The sequence below is a fragment of the Artemia sp. Qi Xiang Cuo genome, chromosome 14 (assembly GCF_049724085.1).
Source record: "Artemia sp. Qi Xiang Cuo chromosome 14, ASM4972408v1, whole genome shotgun sequence".
Taxonomy (NCBI): domain Eukaryota; kingdom Metazoa; phylum Arthropoda; class Branchiopoda; order Anostraca; family Artemiidae; genus Artemia; species Artemia sp. Qi Xiang Cuo.
In genome coordinates this window covers 43870633-43878648 of record NC_142807.1, presented here as the reverse complement: position 1 = coordinate 43878648, position 8016 = coordinate 43870633, and the positions used below count along the sequence as shown (strand labels likewise).

Genomic DNA, 8016 nt, shown 5'->3' with positions numbered 1-8016 from the left:
GTGAATGTAAGTTTTTGTGTGCTTTTAAGTTTTTGCATGTTGGTGTAAGTTTTTGTGTGTTTGTGTGTAAGTTTTTGTGTGTCTAATCTATTGTTTGTGGATGTAAGTTTTTTGTGTGTGTGTGTAAGTCTGTGTGTGTCTGTGTGTGTGTGTAAGTTTTTGTGTGTGTAAGTTTTTTGTGTTTGTGTGTGTATAAGTGTGTTTGTTTGTGTGTTTTTGTGTGTGTGTGTGTGTGTTTGTGTTTTTGTGTGTGTTTTTTTGGTTGTGTGTGTATGTTTTCGTGTGTGTGTGTTTAAGTTTTTTGTGTGTGTGTGTGTGTAAGTTTTTGTGCGTGTGTGTGTGTGTTTTTTTTTTGTTCATGTGTAAGTTTTTGTGTGTGTGTGTGTGTGTAATTTTTTGTGTGTGTGTATGTTTTGGAGTGTGTGTGTGAGTTTTCGTGTGTGTGTGTGTGTATGTTTTGTGTGTGTGTGTGTGTGTGTAAGTTTTTGTGTGCATGTAAGTTTTTGTGTGCATTTAAGTTTTGGTGTGCATGTGTTTGTTTTTGTGTGTGTGTGTTTGTGTTTGTTTTTTTGTGTGTGTTTGTTTGTTTTGGCGTGTGTGTGTAATTTTTCGTGTGTGTCTGTAAGTTTTCGTGTGTGTGTGTAAGTTTTTGTGTGTGTGTGTAAGTTTTTGTGTGTGTGTAAGTTTTTGTGTGCATGTATGGGGACCGGGGGAGGACCTTTGGGGCCCAGGGAGGGCGTTTGGGGATCCGGGGCCCTTGAGGATTGGGTGGTCTCGGAGCCCAGTGGACCGGGGACCGGGGGTGGATGTGGGGCCCAGGGAGCCTTGGTGGGGCCGGCCCTTTGGGGGTCCGGGGGACCTTTGAGGGTCTGAGGTGGTCTTTTGGGAGCCCAGTGGACCTTTGGGGACCGGGGAGGACCTTTGGGGGGCCCGGGGGACCCTTGGGGGCCGGTTGGCCCTTTGGGAGCCCGGGGGACCTTTGAGGACCAGGAGAGGGCCTTTGGGGGTCTGAGGAGGGCGTTTGGGGGATAACATTTCGAAATTTTTACTTTTTAGTTTACTTTTGCGGTGCATCCCTGCGGCGCATCCCTGCGGCGCATACCTGCAGCGCATCTCTGCGGCAAATCCCCATGCGGCGCATCCCAGCGGTGCATCCCGACGGCGCATTCCCTGCGGCGCATTCCTGCGGCGCATCCCTGCGGCGCATCCCTGGGGCGCATTCCTGCGGTGCATCCCTGCGGCGCATCCCTTTGGCGCATCCCTGCGGCGCATCCCTGCGGCGCATTCCTGTGACGCCTCCCTGTGGCGCATCCCCTGCGGCGCATCCCTGTGGCGCTTCCTCCGACCCGTGGCGCATCCCCCTGTTGCGCATCTCCATGCGGCGCATTCCTGGCCCGCGGCGCTTCTCGGGCCCGGGGGACCTTGGCGGATCGGTGGGTGGGCCTTGGGGGCCCCGGGTGGGCCTTGGGGGCACAGGGCGGGCCTTGGGGGGGCGGGGGGCCCTTGGAGGCCGGGGGGAAGGGCCTCGGGGGTCCGAGGTGCCCTTTGGGGGTCCGGGGCCCTTTGAGGACCAGAGGAGGGCATTTGAGGGTCTGAGGAGGGCGTTTGAGGGGCTGGGGCTCTTTGGGAGCTTGGAGGACCTTTGAGTACCGGGGGCTTCCTTCGGGGTTGGGTTAGGAGGATCGGAACCCTTTGGGGTTGGGGTAGAGGACCTCACAACACTGTTCAAATGGAACTTGTGTATTATAACGACCACAGAGTTTCACCATTAAAATCTCTTCTAAAATCTCTTCAAAAATCATCTTTCAAAATGTCTCTAACTGTTTCGCCGAAATAGTTCCATAGCCTGTCTAAAACAGTTTCGCCCAAATAATCCCTAAACGTAATTTCAGCGTGTTCCTTTTGTTTTTGGCATCTCTGCGCTAATGCATTTCAAATTAATAAGAAACCTGATTCCCGCGCTAAAACAATTCATCGCTAAGATGTTTCTTGGAGAATTGTTTCCATGGCCTTTGGCTATTAATATCCTTTGGAGTTCGATCAAAAGAGTTGTTTCCGAGGCAATGACATTAATGATTTGGATCTATTCCTGGAGAATCGTTTCTAGGCGAAAATTTTTAAAGTCTGACAGATGATGTCATTGGTTGATTGATCTGTCAAGAAAGGGGAATTAATTTGTTGTTTCTAAGGGGAATTATTGATTCACGATAGGTGAATTGAGGTCGACAGCACAGGTGTTCCAAGGTTGATGTTGTTGTTGTTGTAAGTGCACGCTCTCAGCGAATGTCAAGGTCGTTGTTGTTGTTGTTGACTTGGAAATTTAGGTCATTGACCCCATTAACCACGTGTTCTCCCTAGGGGGGCTATGCCCATATTAGGAGTTCGTTCCGTATCAATAGGGTCACTTCTACTTTTGAGTTAATATGAATTATTAAAACTTTAAGAAATATATATATATATATATATATATATATATATATATATATATATATATATATATATATATATATATATATATATATATATAAATATAAATATATATATATCAGTACAAGAAGGGGCGTCGTTTGGGAAGGGCAAGGGGGGGGGCAATTGCACCCCCCCCCCCCAGTAATGCGGAGAAAAAGTTATTATATAGCCCATGCTCCTTGAATATCCGAAAGTAGACCCCTCTGGCCCCCCCCCCCCCAATGAAAATGTTGTAGATTCACCCCTGAGTACATGTCAATTGAACTGACAATAAACAGTCATTTTTTCAGTAAAGTGTAAATTATGTTCTGGTCTTGATAAGGCATGGGGGGTTTCAGCCCTACTCGTGTTAATTTTTTTTCGTTTTGAGTTTGACTCGACTATTCATTGTAAATTCTGATCGTTTTGAGTTTCATTTATTTATTGATGGTGATTATGGTGATTTTTACGTTTAAAAGACTTCCTCGTTCATTTATCTAATAATTTTTGTTCGTTTTGAGTTTTAGTTGAATATTAATTTTAATTTCGTGTAATTTAGAAGTTCATTATTCGTTTCATTTTTATTAAGTTGTTCCTTTTAACTTTTTGCTGGTTAATTATTTTAATATCTTTTTTTTTACTCTGCTTTAGACATATTTTTGCTCTTTACTTTTGTTAAGAAAAACTTATTTTTTTGTTTTTATAAAGAAGATTAAAAATTACAATTCCAATTTTAGCCAAACTAGCCACCTCTAAAGTTTAAACAACCATCCCTTCCATAAGAACCTTAAATACTCCAGGACATAACTTACAACCATCGCCCCAAGGCTCTGGTAGTTTGTATCAACCCCAAAGGCCTTGTTACATGATACTTGGATTATTTTGAATAAAACGACTATCTCAAAATTCTTATGTGATGCGTCTCGGGAAAACACGACGTGTTTATGTCTGTGAGGGGGGGGGGACTGCACTCTGATCACTTTGACTCTTAAAAATGGCACTAGAACTTCTGAGTACCAATCCAATGAGTCCCCTCCAAAGAATATACGACCACCCTTTCTTTAAAAACCTTATGTGCCTCCTGGGCATAACTTAATTCCTTCTCCTGAAAGCTGCGGGGGGAGGGGGGTCTTCCTTATGGACATAATTTCTGGACTCTTCAACTGCGATGAACAAAATTACTATCTCCAAGTTTTGATTGGAGGTGTTATGGGAAATGATGGGGGCGGGGGGAGGGGTGTTGCTTGGATGCTCTCAGATCACTTTTGACTCTTAAAAAGGGCACTATAACTTCCAATTTCAAATCAAATGAGCCACATCTGAAGCTTTTACGACCACCTATTCCCTAAAAACCTTATATGCCTCCATGGCATGATTTACAACCCTATCCCAAGGGCACTGGGGAGTTGTGTCAATCCTAAAGGCATTGTTATATGTTCTTTGGACTATTTCGAACAAAATCCCTATCTCATAATTTCAATCAGATTCATTTGGTGAAAAGAGGGGTAGTCAGGGGAGGGGGAGGGGGGGGGGTAACTGCCCTCTATTACTTTTGATTCTTTGGAACTAGAACTTCCAACTTTCTACCGAATGAGCCTCCTTTATGGTTTATACAACCATCCCTTCCATAAAAACCTTTAATACCCCCTGGGAATAACTTATAACCCTTACCCCCAGGCCTTGGGGTTTATTTCAACCCCAAATGACTTTTTATATGATATTTGGACTATTTTGAATAAAATGAATATCTCAAAATTTCTTTCAGATGCATTTCGGGAAAATACGAGGTATGGGTTATCTGTTCTCCGATCACTTTGAATCTTAAAAAGGGTAACATGCCTTCTGATTACTAATCCAATGAGACCCCTCCAAGTTTTACACGTCCACCCTTTCTGTAATAACCTTATATGCCCCCGGGGAATAACTTACAACCCTCGCCCTGAGGGCTGTGGGGGGGTTGCCATCCTCAAATATATAATTTTCATGCTTTTAAACTACGTTGGACAAATTGGCGATCTCAAAATTTTGATTGGATATGTTTGAGGAAATGATGAGTGTGGGAGGGGGTTCGTTGCCTTCCAATCACTTTTGACTATTAAAAAGGGCACTATCCTCTTTAACTTCCAATCGAATGAGCCCTTTTTGAAGTTTCTAACTTAAAAACCCTTGCCCTGAGGCCTGTTAGGAGAATTCCCTCCTCACAAACATAATTTCCAGATCTTTCAACTATATTGAACAAATTGTCTATCTCAATGTGGATGGGATGTGTTTAGGGAATTGGTGGGTGTGGGAGGGGGTTCGTTGCCTTCCAATCACTTTCGACTATTAAAAAGGGCACTATCCCCTATAACTTCCAATCGAATGAGCCCTTTTTGAAGTTTCTACGACAACTCCTTCTATTCAAATTGCTCTGGTCTAAAACCAAAAATAAAAATACCTTGTGCCAAGATTGTTCTTTACTTAGGCAGAGCTATTGCACTGCCTATGATAAGATTTTATGGAAAGAGTGGTCGTACTTTTCAGTTATGATGAACCAAATGGTTATCTCAAAATTTCATTCAAATATTCTTGGAGAAAAAAGGGTATAGGAAGGGGGCTAGTTGCCCTCCATTCTGTTTGATCACTTAAAAGGTTATTTAAATGTTTAATTTTGTTTGAATGAGCTCTCTCCCGATCTTCTAGGAACCTCCGTTCAATTCGATTATCCCTCGAAAAAACAACAACAACAAACAACATACATCCATGGTCTTTAAATAACGACGAAGGCCACACTGCCTTTTCATAAAACAAACAACAAACTTGGAGCTGTTTAATTTTTTCCATATTGCTGTGAGTTTTCTTTCATTTATATACGTAGTTTGCTCAGGGTGGCTCTTGGATAAAGAGCCAAAATTTTCTTAAGGTTTAAACAAATATCACTGCCTTCGATAAATTCCATTTTGTTTTACTTGTTGTTGTTTTGTTCATTCTTCATTCTTTAGCATTCTTCATTCTTTAGATCATTCCTTAGCAAAAAATAAACACTTCCAAATAATTGTAGACGAGAGCTTGAAACCTCTACAGTAGGGTTGTCTGATTGTTTTGTAGTTAGAGATGGGGACAGATGTCTCAAAGGATACATTTTAATGCCGAAACATCATAGCTCTCATTGAGCCTTCAGATAAATGCAGAATTATTTCTAGTGAAGGGGTGGGAGTGTGTGTGTGTGTAAAAATTGAAAATTAGTCGCTTATGATTTCTGGGAGTATTTCTGTTATTTCTCTGTGGCTGCTCAATTTTGAGTGCGAGTGAATTTTTCATGGATGGAATTATCGGGGGAAAGTTCCTATGGGGGATTTTCCATGGGGGTGGTCTGGGGATATTTTATGCGGGAGGGAATTCCATACAGGAGGAATTTTTGGGAGGAACGCCAGTTTTCGTATATTCGCAGTGCGATTTTAACGATTCGCAGTGTGATTTTTTGTGACTCGCGGTCCGATTTTTTTAAATATGGGGGTTGTGAAGTTAGAGATCAATTATTGAAGGTTTTAAATACGATTCTTGAGAACGGAGAAGAGCCTACAGATTTTAGAAATATTTAAATAAACCCCTATATAAGGAAGGACATAAGAGTGTAATAGGTATAGAGGCATGAGCTTGGTTTCTGTAGAAAGTAGATTACGTATTATGATGATTCTTTTTTTCATGAATCTACTCTGCCTCGGTAGCTAGTTTTATGCTGTACTCGTCAGAGACTTGGTTCATGACTCAGGCGATCAAGGTAGATGCAGTCCAGATGAAGCATATCCGCAAAATCGAATACATTAGATGGTTCAACAGGGTACAGAACTTGGAGATCCCTCAGTCTTTTAGTTTACCCTCCCTGTCTGAGTGGCTTGAGTTTCGCTCTCCAGGGTGGTACGGTCATCTACTTCGACTGCCCACTCAAACACCAGCCCAGCTCATCTTTCACTTTGATCCAACTGCAAGTGGCTGAAAACGTCCCAGAAGTAGACCATGCACAAGATGGACGGACGTTATCCGTGATCGGCTCACTGCCAGGAACATCGACCCCGATCAAGCTCAAATCCTCACCCAGGACTGAACGCTCTGTAGATGATTACTGGTGTTGACATCTGATTCTCTCTTGCCGAGCAAGAGCTTCAAGTAAGTAATACAATATGATAGTTTATATACTTAGAGATGCTGTAGATAAGGTTTTAAGAGGGGAACCGTGTAATGTTACCATGGGGAGAGGATGCGTCGATCCAATTTTCACATTTACATTAGTAATTGAGAAGTGTCTGAGTCATAAGGCTCTTACAGTCCTCAGTTTTATAGATTATGAGCAAGTATTTGATTCAGCGGATAGATGAGCTTTAGTGAAGGTCCTATCCTTGTAGAGTATACCAGGTAAATATATTAAAGCGATTAGTTCTGTGTATGTGAATAACGTTGCTGCGATTAAAAAAGGAAATAAGGCTATTAGCTGATTTCGAATTGAATCAAAAATTAATTATCGCGTTCTATCATCATTCATATAGATCGCTTTGATAGAATTTGTCCTAAGGAGCACGGCAAAGGGTATAGGGGGCATGGAATCAAATGGGAAAGTAAAACTCTACTGGACTTAGATAATGCTGATGAATTGACTGTCCTAGATGATAATGTTAGCAAAATGAAGGATTTTTCGAGGCTGTGAGAGCTCAAGGAGCTAGTCGCTTAGACTGCAAACACATGAAGGTGAAGAGGGGATGTTGGGTAACGAGAAGACCGGTGGGCCAGTGGGTAGCTTCACTCATCCAGGTGATACTATTAATAAAGCTTGTGGATGCAGTAAATATGGTGAAAGTAAAATAGCCAATAGCCAAGGTGTTTTTTTTACATTTGAAAAAAGTTTGGAAGAATGGGAAGATAAGTCTGCAAATCAAAATTAGTATATTCGAACCTACTGTGATGACAGTAGTCAATTATGGTTCTGAAACTTAGGCACTTCATAAGATGGAATATAATTTATTAGATGTTTTCCAGAGGATTGTCTATGGATTGTTCTGGGTACCCATCTGACTGACCGTATTTCAAACAGTAGTCTGTAAAAAAATGTGGTTCTATAAATTGGAACTTTCTTGGAGGGTTTAAAGAGGGAGGCTTTGAATATATTAGGATAAAGAATTAGCGTACGTAGTTGTGTTTGCCTTGGGCAGCTTGGTGCTGCAGTGATTTGTTAACAGTGGCAGTAGTATCAATAGTTCATCTGCATCAAACTGTTAGGTCAGACGTGTTTTGCTTCCAATGTAATCCTCTCTGGTGATGTTGAAAAGAAAGCCAAAGTTTTTCTATCGTCGACAGGTTTTGAGGTATAATCATTCAGAGTTTTTTGTTTTTTTGTAAGGTGTCTTCGATTTCCTTTAAACGGAATAGAGAAAAAAGGTTTTATGCTGAATATTTCGGCAAAAAAAGAAATAATAATTTTCTCGCGTTCGTTCGTCCGTCCAGGATTCGTGACGTCCAGTATTTTTTTTTCTTTTTTAGTTTTCTTCCTTCCAAAAAATAAACAAAATAAAAATCAAGACAAAATCAAAAGGAAAT

General features: G+C 41.6%; 1 protein-coding gene across 1 annotated transcript in view; it reads right to left on the bottom strand.

The window, feature by feature from the left end:
- The window catches only part of LOC148944500 (dipeptidase 1-like), an 82654-nt gene that overhangs the window by 57125 nt on the left and 17513 nt on the right, over positions 1–8016 (bottom strand). The gene's annotated exons all lie outside the window — the stretch shown is intronic.